The sequence below is a fragment of the Narcine bancroftii genome, chromosome 1 (assembly GCF_036971445.1).
Source record: "Narcine bancroftii isolate sNarBan1 chromosome 1, sNarBan1.hap1, whole genome shotgun sequence".
Taxonomy (NCBI): Eukaryota; Metazoa; Chordata; class Chondrichthyes; order Torpediniformes; family Narcinidae; genus Narcine; species Narcine bancroftii.
Window position 1 is genome coordinate 255,979,678 of NC_091469.1, and position 12,158 is coordinate 255,991,835.

General features: G+C 39.4%; 1 protein-coding gene across 10 annotated transcripts in view; it reads left to right on the forward strand.

Moving 5' to 3' along the window:
- The window catches only part of LOC138741621 (PHD finger protein 21A-like), a 357,755-nt gene that overhangs the window by 231,343 nt on the left and 114,254 nt on the right, over positions 1 to 12,158 (forward strand). The window contains exon 1 of one of the 10 annotated variants that reach the window (XM_069896018.1): positions 2,263 to 2,285. The exons of the other annotated variants lie outside the window; for them this stretch is intronic. The gene's annotated coding sequence lies outside the window, so the exon portion shown is untranslated. Of the gene's footprint in view, positions 1 to 2,262; positions 2,286 to 12,158 lie in introns of those variants that run through there. 10 annotated transcript variants of the gene reach the window in all.

The window sequence follows — 12,158 nt, forward strand, 5'->3', positions numbered from 1 at the left end:
TAATCCTTCATCTACCATACCCAAGTAATTTCAGCTCAAGCTGTTTTTAATTTTAGATAATTTTCGTTTCACAAAAAGAAGCTGAGAAATATCTCATAGGTCGGTTAGAGAAATACACCATGTTCATTGTTCTTGCGTTTGTGGCTGTTTAATATTTAGATTTATGTTTTGAATATAATTTAATTATTTCAGAATCAAATTAATTGAGCATTTCATTTATGAAGACTTTGGTCTTGTTGTTGGCTATTTGGTCACTTTTTGCACTTTGAATTTCCTGTTTGAAATAAATCAGCATTGTTATGGTGGAGGCCTTTTGTAGGTTGGAGAAACTGCTGTACTGTGAATTGTTATATTGGAACTCCCTCTGCTGGAACCTCTTAACATATTTTAGTGGGTGGGTTCTCTGCTTTAGCAATATCAGTGATTACTTCACCAGAACCAGAACTATTGATCAAGTGATTTTTGTGAGGCAAGGGAAAGTAATCTGCATTATATATTTCTGGTTTGTTAACTTTTATTCCTCTACTTACTATTTGTCAAAAGTTTGGTTTTTATGAACAGGGTAATTAATATTCTGTGAGAATTGGTGAAAGGTAATTGTTGGCAACTTTTCCAGAAGTTGATCCTTAGTGTTTTCATTGAAATCTTTTATATCCATTTAGCATGACCTTGGTTTAAGCTCTCATTTGAAAGACTGCCAACAGTTCATAGTTCCTTCCTGCTGTATCATGGTTAACCGTGTGTGTACAAGTCTTTGAAGACAAGAACTAGTGATTTTCTGACTTTGGTCATTCCACTATCATTGAAGAAAATCTGATGCTGCACTTGTGTGTTTGCTAACTGTAAAATCTTTAATAAAATTAGATTTCCATAAAATGCTCAAACTATCATGATTTTGTTTTGAATAGAAAACTGCTATAAATTAAAATTCAACGAAAATGCAAAGGAAAGGGGGTAAACAAGAAAATCTCCAGATGTCTAATGCAATACACAAAAGCACTAGAGGTACTCAGCAGGCCATGCAGCATCCATATAAAGTAAAAGGTAATTGAAGGTAGTCCTTCAGTTCTGTACCATGAATGCTGACTGACATGCTGAATTTTGCCAGCACTTTTGTGTACTGAAAATGAAAGGGTTTGTTGTGATAGAAATTGATAACACGCATGTAAGATTTTATAATTCAAGTTTATATTCCAGATTGGTTTCAGTCAATTCATGAAATCAGTCATTCTTCTAACTTTTCCAATGGTTCAACTTAAGTGATGCATGCTAATTATTTATGTTAATGATAATGAGCTCAATGTACATATGTACCAAAATTCTTGCTTGCTGCAGCCAAACAGGTACTTTTTGTTGAAAAAAAAACCAGTTCCAATAGTGTACATTAAATTACCCTTGCACAGGAAGAGATAATATAAAAGAACAGTTACAGTTAGTCCAAGAAAAACAAGTTAGCATTTCATTAGTGCAGACAGGTCTTTTGGTGGTCACAGAGTAGTTTACGTGTCAAGTAGTAAGGGGAGATTCAAGAGCCTGATGGCCTACTCTTGAACCAAGAGCTGCTGGACTTCATGCTTCTGTACCTTCTACCCAAAGGTAGCAGTGAGAAGAGATTTTAATAACATTTGCTCTTTTCTTGAGGCAACATCTCATTGAGATTTCTTCAATGGTTGGGAGGTCAGAGCCTGCGATGGATCTGACTATGTTTGTTACTTTCTGTAGCCCTTTGCATTGTTTAATCTATTCAAAAGGAGCATGGAAGACATTGTGCTCATCCCGGAGAGTTGTTTTTTAGTTAATGATACTACCTTGTTTCATCTTATCAGATATGATAGGATGCAACACTTGCCACAGCTCCTGAATGTCCATCTGAGGTGCCAGCTTGGTTCACAATTGTCTTTGCATTGGTAATGACCTTCTAGAGGTTGTACCTGGTCCTCCTGTATGTTTTTGAGTCACCGTATTCCCACTACAAATGTGGACTTCAACAGGTTGCATATCTCTTGGTTCATCCATGGGTTCTGATAAGATACACCTCGATCTTTGTGCAAACATAGTCTTCCATGTATTTCCTGATAAAGTCAGTAACATCTGTGCATATGAATTCAGATCTACTGCTGAGTCCTTGTACACGGCCAAGTCTACTGACTCCAGACAGTCACGAAGCTTCTCTTCTTCTTCACAGACCATCTTTGGGAAGTCTTCTCTACCGGAGCAGTGCTCTTCACTTCCTGCCTCTATGCTAGGTGATCTGACTTTCCTAAGTGCAGGTGCCAAAAGGAGTGGTAGGCATCCTTGATTGTAGCATAGCATTAGTCAAGAGTGTTTGATTCTCTGGTGTTGCAGGAGATGTACTAATACTGTATTAGCTTGGGGGTACCATCTTTAAGATAGCCTGGTTGAAGTCCTGTATCATGTTTGAGAAGACATCAGGATTGGCTGATGCAGGTACTGGGGTTTAGATGTTTTAAAAGGGATAGGTTGGGAGGTAGAAGATGGGGTGGAGGAGTGGGAGTAGGATTACTGGTCAGGGAATAGTATTACAGCTGAGGAAGTGTCCATCCTTAATCACCATTGTCATAGATTTTCATTTTAACTTTTCAGTGAAATAGCAGCAAAGCATGACATGGGTGAGAACGGGTGAATCTAAAGAGAAGTGAGTTGCTACAAAATTGACAGTTCTATTTTACCAGTCATTTGAGTCATGTTTCAGCCTGCATCAACTTAAGATTTTCTTCCCAAATGATTGTTGATTTTGGTATATAGATCCACCTGTGTCTGGCTGTGGAAGGATGTGGGACAGATGTTGAGATGAATTCTCTTGGGAGGTAGAAAGGTCGGTACTTCAACATTAGTTGTGCGAGATGAGTGAAACATCTTTACTTATCCCAAATGCAGAGACATAGTTATTAACTTAAAATTTGCGAAGGAAATCTTAAGTTGATGCAGGCTGAAACATGACAGATCTTCAAAGCTTTAAAAATCATGAATAAAAATGCAGTAGTTTAAATTAATGGATTTGTAAAGAGTATCACCCTGAAATTTGAGGTACTGCAAAAAATGTTGACAGTAGTATTTATAAAATATTTGAAGTGATTCAGCAAGTTCACTTTATTTGCTGCTTTATATCTGACTGGTAAAACAGAATTGTCAATTTCGAAGCAGCTCACTTCCCTTTAGATTCACCTGTTCTCACTCAAGTCCTGCTTTGCTGCTATTTCACTGAACAAATCAAAGCATGACTGAAAGAGAAACTGAAAATCCATGGCAATGGTGATTAAGGAGTATAACTAAAGGATGAGCACTTCCTCCACAGCGTCCTCCCTTTTTGCTGCTGTAACACTATTCCCTAATGCCTCTCCAACTTCTCCACCCCATCTTTTACCTCCCATCCTATCCCTTTGAAACATCTAAACCCCAGTATCTACATCAGCCAATCCTGTCCTTGCATCAGTCACGTCTCTGTAATGGCCAAAACATCATACTTCCACGTACTGACCCATGCCCTAATTTCACTTTCCTTATTCCTAATACACCTTGCATTGAAATAGACACATTTCAATTGTTGTTCAATTCATAATGTTTCCCAGCCCCATAATGCTCATTTCTACCTCCTACCCAAGATCCACAAATCCAATTATCCTGTTAGGCCCATCATGTCCACATGCTCCTGTCCCACTGAATTGGTCTCCGCTTACCTTGACTCGGTTTTGTCCTTCTTGGCCCAGTCCTTCCCCATCTATATCCGGGGCAATCCACACACACCCTCCATCACTTCAACAACTTCCAATTCCCTGGACTTGGTCGCCTCATGTTTACCATGGATATCTATACACCTCCATTCCCCATGCTGAAGGCCTCAAAGCTCTTCATTTCGTTCTGAACAATAGAACTAACCACTCCCCCTCCACCACCACCTTCTTCTGGATGTCAGAACTTGTCCTCACCCTGAATAATTTCTCCTTTGTCTCATCCCTCTTTCTCCAGGTTAAAGAAAAGCCAGGGGTACCTGCATGAGCTCCAGCTATGCCTGCCTTTTTGTTGGCTACATTGAGCAATCCATGCTACAAGCCTACACAGGCAAAGCCCCTCAGCTCTTCCTCTCCTACATCAAGTACTACTTTGGTGCTGCCTCATGTACCCATGATGAGCTCGTTGACTTCATCCACTTTTCTGCCAACTTCCATCCCGATCTAAAATACACTTCATCCATCTCTAGAGCAACAATCTCCCCTTCCTCGATCTCTCTATCTCCATCTCAGGAGACAAACTCTCAACAGATGTCTTCTATGAATCCACTAACTCCCATAGCTACCTCAACTACACCTCTTCCCACCCTTCTCACTATAAGGATTCTATTCTCTCAAATCCTCTGTCTCAGTTGCATCTGCACCCAGGATGAGGACTTCCAGGTTATCAGAGGTGTTGCCCTTCTTCAAACAGCGAGGCTTTCCTTTTACCACCATCAACTTGGCCCCTCCACCCCCATGCGCAACAAGAACAAGATTCCTCTTGTCTTCACGCACCACCCCACCAGCCTCCACATCCAACACAGTCTCCTTCACCATATCCTCCACGTATTACTTGATCCCACCAATAGATGCATATTCCTCTCTCCTCCCCCTCCGCCTTCCGCAGGGACCACTCCCTCTGTGATCACTTGCCTACTGCTCCCTCTCCACCAATTGTCCCCTTAGGACCTATGCCAGTGACCACGGGAGATGCTCCACTTGCACCCACACCTACTCCCTCACTCCCATTTGGGGCCCCAAATAGTCCTTCCGAGTGCAGCAGCATTTCAATTGCGAATCTACAGGGGTCATCTACTGCATCCGGTGCTTCCGTTGAGGGCTCCTCTACATCGGAGAGCCTGAATGCAGACTGGGAGATTGCTCTGTTGAGCATCTTGGTTCTGTCTGCCGCAATAGTGTGGATCTCCTAATGGCCACCCATTTCAATTCTCCATCCCATTCCCTTGCTGACATGTCTGTCCATGATTTCATGCACTGCCAGACTGAGTCCACCCACTAATTGGAGGAACAACACCTCATCTTCTAACTGGGCACCCTCCAGCTAGATGACATTAATATTGACCTCTGGCTTTTGTTAAATCTCCTTCTTCCCCATTGCCTTCCCCTAACTCTGTCTCCCTAATCTGTCTCATGATAAATTCTTACCTTGTCTCTTATCATATCCAATTAACACCTTTTGTTGGTCTGGATTCTTCCCCCAGCCAGCATTGTCTGAATTCTGAGACCTTTTGAGATTTCCTGCTTCCAGCATATTACTTGAAGAAGGGCTCAGGTTCAAAACTTCAGTAATATTTCTTTGTCTCCTGTAGATGCTAAAAAGACTAGCTGTGTTCCTCCAGAATTTTGGTGTGTTTTTACATTTCAAACCCTCCATTTATGCTTCCTCCCCTGCCTGTCTTTCCTCACAAACCCACAACGCATTCTACTTTCTGCTCTATTTTCTGCCCTCGTATTCTGGTTCCTATCCCCCTGCCAAACTAGTTTAAACTTCCCCAACAGCTTTAGCAAACCTGTCCACCAAGATGTAGATGCTCTATGAGCTATTTCAATGCAAGAGTATCATGAATGACTTGTTATGTAATTGTATGGACAGTAAAACCCCCCAGTATCCGGCACCTATGGGGATTGCGGATGCCAGATATACCAATTTTCCGGTTGTCTGCAACTCACTCTTACAATGCCTAACTAATACACTCGCGTTAAGAATAAACAGCTTAAAAGACAAAAGACCATGTAAAATGTAAAGTAATTTGAAAAAAAAAATCGGTTTTGTGGTTCTTAATTATGTGAAGTTCACTTTAGTCAGATAATTCCTGTAACATACAAAATTTAAAAATAAATTTGAACCCTGGCGCTGTAACAACATTGCACTAAGTGCTACGCTAACCATGGTGCCATCATAATTAATGCCACCCCCCACTTGCTTAAGTTTACTAATAAAGCCTTACTAACATAATATACTAATAAAAACTCTTACAAGGCAGAGATGGAGAGATACTTTGGGATAGTTTCACCAGTAGTGACTGACATTGGCCAGGTCCTTCATCCTGGGCGCGGCCATTTTATTCAAGAAGAACTTTATCAAACAGCTGCTGGTGGCAGCTAGATCGGTGTGCTCCGCTGTCTGAATGTTCGCTCCCATCTTCACCCAGGGTTTGTGCATTGCTTCAGAGAACATTTACTTTTACAATTTTAAGCTTTTAATTTTTATTTATTCTTATTTATTTTAATTTTTAAAATGTATTTATTTCCTTGATTTGTTTTTTGCCGGTTGCTTAAATTCTGAATAACAGGAATTTTAATTTTTTTTTGAAAAATCATCAATATCCTGTGTTAGCTTCAAAGCTGAAATTCATCAGTTGTGTTAACTGTTATTAAATGTCACTTGTGAAGAAAGTTCAACATTTCTGTAATTCTCACTCTGAGGTACTGTTTAACTATGCTCTCCTAAAAATCTGACTGAATTTTAGACTCATCACCTTCGACCTGGATTCTTAAACCAGGACATTCATAATGCTTTAATTGTTTTCTCTCTGTCTCCTATCATTTCCTTGTAAAAGTTGAACCAAACTTCTCCTTAACATTGCAGACTCGATTCAATGCAGCACAAATTGGCATAATCTCTCCTTGTAATTTAAAGCTTCAAGTTCAGTTAACATAATTAAATCTATGTTGAAACCAAGGTGAAATATGGTTTCTAATTTGTGCCCAGATATTTGTACAACTGCAATGTGCTATACTTTGATACATGTGGGTTTAAGTTGCAGCAAGTTGCTTTTGAGTGGTGCAGACTTTGACAGGAGGTTCAAAATTATAAGAGATTTGGGTTACCTTTTATTTATTTAAGAACTGATCTAGTCAAGGTGAATGAAAAGCAATGAATGTATACTAGATTAATTCATGGAAAAACATGTTTTATGAGGACAGATTAAGTAGGCTGGGTCGACATAATGCATTGTTCGGAGGAATGACAGATGATCTCATAGAGCATACAGAATTCTTAAGTGTGTGATCGATGCTGAGTTATTTCTCCCCTAGTTGAGCTGCCTGGAGCTAGGAGTCACTGACACAATATTGACATTTGGATAAAAAATATTCCATGATCTTATGTGTTATGTCACAGACCTGTACCAATGGAAATTCACCAAGGCAGTGTTATAGTTTTTAAAACACTGTATTTATTAATAACTACAAACATATAACACATTAGTCAAATCCAAACCGACTGTGTGCAAATGTACGCGCGTGTGTGTGTTATACCCAAATCATTATAGCTTAGGCACAATTCTGGAAAGTGTTAGAAGATCAAACCAGCAACCACAAAGAAGGCATATCACAATGACTTTATTAACAAAAATTCACCTTCAAACTTTAATTCAAAACCCCCCTTTTATAACAATGCCCACTGGTTACTATGCAAATCTTTATAACAGTGTAGAACTAATAAATTCCCCAGCCTAAATATAACATATGTAATTAAAGTTTAAGTTATATTTCCAACCAGCCCACAGAAAAACTTAGACACAAAACTCACAAAACTTCGATCTTAAACCGAAGCAAAGATCATAAACAAAATTCAGTTTGTTTGGTAAACTGAAGCCAAAAGATCTTTGAGAGAGAGAGAGCACAAAATTCAAATTTGTCTTGTGTTGCTTGCAGAGAGAGGAACAACGGGCCTGGTCCGGATCCTTCTGGCTGCCTTCGGAATGTTCATCCCTTTTTGAAATCCCAACATTCTAAACTGTCCTCCAGACCATGACTCATGCATTGGGCCTTATTCCACTCCACAGCACCCCCAGTGGTGGTTTATCGTCCAAATCCAGAAAATTTTAGATCATTTTCTGCACATGCCCAGTCTGTCCCCCACTCTCTCAGCAGTCCATCTTCACCTTGGCTCTTAAAGGCAAACTGTCACTTTTTAACATAAAACCACACAACACGTAGGTCAATGCACAACACAGAACTCTGTAACAAAATTCATTACAATATTCAGTCTCAGAAATCCATTGTTGAAACTCAGACTTTTAAACTGATGCACTGAGGTAATCACAAAGGAGATGGGAGAGACTGAGTCACCAGACTGCTGAAAACTCATGAATCCTTGTCAAGTTTCCTCCAGTGAAATATCCTTTCATACGAACAGTTGTCACAACTCCCCTTTTCCTTGCTTAGGGGAAATTAAATGTGTGACTTCCACGATGCTTCCAAAACCCAGGAATGGGTCAATCGAAATAGCCATTAATTTGTTCACAGTCTGATGCAGCAATTTTCATTTTACTGACAGGGAGAATCAGCTGAATTGTCCATTATCTCACAGAGTCATCCTGCTCCATGTTCGATGAGATGCCGGTGGTCATCAATGTGCTGTTCCTTCAGTGTTCCACATATATGACTCTCTCACCAGCTGTGTCCCTGTAAAAAGCAACAAATGTTCTTCATTCTGTCCAATGTAACAAATTTGGGTACAGTCTCTCCAAAGTTTCATTAAATGAAACAGGAGCTCGTAATATATGGAATGTCGGGGGAGACATGAAAGACCAAATGACTCACTCTTGCTTCTTTATCTTGTTTTTGCATTTTGTTTTTAAGTATGCATGTATTACCATTACCTTCACCGACTTTGATTCCAAACTCTTTCACTATAGCCCTCCCTTCCTACACATCTCCCCAAGATGTGGCCACAGATTTGTATCAAGTGTTGGGCTTTGGGCAATCAAATTTCCCAGCAGTCGGCCCACAAACTAACAGTTCATTGGCCACTGCAGACTGACCATGTAGTTTTTCTGACACATTCTGGGCATTGATGCATAAAAGTTGATCGAAATAAACTTGATAATAGTCATGTATACCAAGATACTGTGGAAAAACTGTTTTGTTTTGTGTGCTATCTGGGCAAGACACCCTATCCTGTACAGCAAATAATGCAAAATAAAAGAAACATGTGGAGTATAGTGTAACAGAGAAATACTTCAGTTAAAACTGTGAAAGGGCACCTTTTTACTGACGAAGGTCCATTCAATAGTCTGATAGCAGTCAGAAAGAAACCATCCTTGAATCTGGTGGTGTATGTTTTCAACCTCACATAGCTTCTACCCAATAGGAGGGTGGAGAAGAGAGTATGACCTGGGTGAGATGAGTATTTCAAGATGTTAGCTGCTTTCTCTAAGAAGTGGGTAGTGTAGGCTGAGTAAATGGAGGGAAGGTAGGGATGCCTGATAGCTGAGCTGCATTCACAACTCTTGCAATTTCTTGTGGTTTTGGGCAAGCAGTGACCCTACCAAGCAGAGATGTACCCAGACACGATACTTTCAATGATGCATCTTTAAAAATTGGTAAGAAGCATTGATGACATGCCAAAATTTATTTTGATTTATCAGAAAACAGAAGCACTTGTGCACTATCTTGGCCATCGCAATAACATGGTGATAACCATGTTCTCAAATATGGCTCTTCTGGGTGTGGCAAGTGACAAATTACATAAGGACATCCAGATATCTCGCATATAGTTTCTCTCTTTCATTCAAACATATTTTCATTCTCAGAAATAACTGGATTGATATCACTTCTAAAAAGTCCTACTCACCTTCCTCTTACCCTTTTTGTCTTGCTCTGTGCCATTCTCTTATTCATTCTGTATACCAAAAGATTGTGCATTGATACACCCACATCTGGGAGTATCTGGTTTCAGTGGAGAAGAAAAGAGTTCTTTAGCTTGTTGAAGAAAAGTACATGGTGTTTTTTTCGACAAATAATTAAATCAGAAATAAATATACTTTTTTCTCACAATGTTTGCACTCTGTGGAACAGCAATTCAACACAGAATTGCTGTAATTATTTAACTTGCAATAAAAATACTGTGTAGAGAAATTGCTGCATTTATTCAATCCAGTTTGGGAAAAACTGGGTTCAAAATATCTACATTTAATCAGAGATTGTGGCAGAATTTACCTGAAAAAAATATTTGTTTAAAGTGAGAGCCTTCAAGTACTTCTTTGGATAAATCCCTCATGACATTCATAATCTAGAAATATAAGCAAACCTCAAGATAATGAAGAGCATATTAGTAACAAAATATGTTACCCGCAGTTGTATAGTTGATAGCACAATGACAGCTTGTTTTAGACTCTAATTTTCTTTTCACTTTGAAATCAGTAGGAAAGAAAATTGGGTAGAATCGTTCAAGACCTGTGGTAAATGCTATCAACATGATTGTATATTAACCTGTAAATTCTCGTTTCAAATCTACAAAAATTCAACATTTAAAATTATTGTATTGAAATATCCAAACAAAATTTTAAAGAGATTAATTTGAAATTTCATTTTCAACAGGTACAAAATTAGCATTATACCAGTCAGAAGAGTTCTGTGATGTAATCAAATAACACAAAATGATAAAAAAAGTTAAAAGTAAAGATAAATAGCATACAAACAAAGCTGTTGACATTGGCCTTTTTCAAAAGATATGGATAGAAATTTTTTCAAAAATGCATTTATAATCAGATGAACAATTTATTCATGTGCATATATGCAGACTAGAATTCTTCAACTCGCAGGTTTAAGTCAAGGTATTGGCAAAGGCCTTACTTTTGAGCAGATGAGGCTTTAAAAATACTGGCAATTAAAGATGAACAATTCATCAAGAGAAGAAATATTGTGATTTTTTTTCAAGAAATACTTCAGTAATTTAGATTGCTAGCTTCCTCTTTAAATTTTACCTTTGTATGAATAAATTACTTTATCAATGCCATAATGTTAAGATTCAAGATTTATTGTCATGTAATATTGCACAAAATTGCCTTCTGCCTGTCATGAGGCAGAGAAAGTGTTGCCATATAGAGAAAGAGAAGCAAAAGAGCATCCCTTCAGAGCTACTGAGTGTCCTTGGATTCATCTCCAGTGCTCCCACAGCCTCTGCAGCTACACAGACTCCTGTTCGATTCATCGGCAACCCGAGCTCCAGATCCAAACCTCTGACGTGGTCGGGAAGCCTTCAGCACCCGAAGCCCTTCTTGCCCTCAGCACCCTCTCGAATCTTGGTTCCAATACCTGATTCCCATGAGCCAGTCTCCAGCAGCCCGCCGTCCGTGTGGGTCTCCCGACACTGTCGGCTACAGCCTATGTGGATCTCTTAGCTGCTGAGTCTCTGCTGTGGTCACTGCCCCGTAGGGTCTTTAAAATGCTGAGCCCCTCGCTGATCCTCTGTCGTGATCACCTTCATTTTAAAGTCATCTCCCCTTCTCAACAGGGAGTGTTTTTCCCATTTCTGGTGCCCTGCGACAGTCTGCTGCTCACTAGAGTCTGCAATCCCTTGTGGCTGCTGCCGAGCTTGGACACAGACTTCCATGACTTGCAGACTTGCAGGAATTTACTTGCAATCACAGGCGTTTAAAGCCTGTATGAAGCTACTGGCATTAGGACTGGACAGTTGAGCCCATCGGAGCAGTGCTCTGTTTCTGCCCTCTGCTCTCCTAGGTCAGTGCAAGCAGCAGTGCTGTTGATTGATACATCTACCAATTAGTTAAAGAAAAATTGCATTAATGTCAAATTCATGAATAATTTGAAGTTAATATTGACTATGATACATCGAAAACCTCTGAAATCGCATATTAGAGTTCAACTTGATTATTGTTGCACACAGAGCTCAGTGTGTTGCTCAGAGTGAATTGAAGTGGGTGCTGTCTGATACCATTAAATGAATAATATCATTTGGAGACGCTGACCTAAGTTGATTTCATTATTTAAATTGTAACTTTATTGAAAGGAACTAGTAGCCATGTCACTGGTCTTAAAAGCAAAGAAAGCAAGTTGCTGGAGAAACTCAGTGTGTCAAGCGTCATCTGTGGAGGGATCTGGAGAATTGACAGTTTGGGTCGATCTTGATGAAGCGTCTCAAGCTGAGTCATCAACTCTCAATTTGCCTCCACTGGCCTGAATTCCTCCAGAAACTTGTTCTTTTTTTAATTCCAGATTCCAACACCTGCAACCTTTTCTGTTGCCATGTAAATACTATTTTCAACTTCCAGTAAGGTAATTGTTTGAATCTTCATAGCTTAATCATTTACAGATAACTTGAATTGTTCGTATTTTAACTTTTTGAAATCCGGAGCATTGAGGTAAATGCCCCAG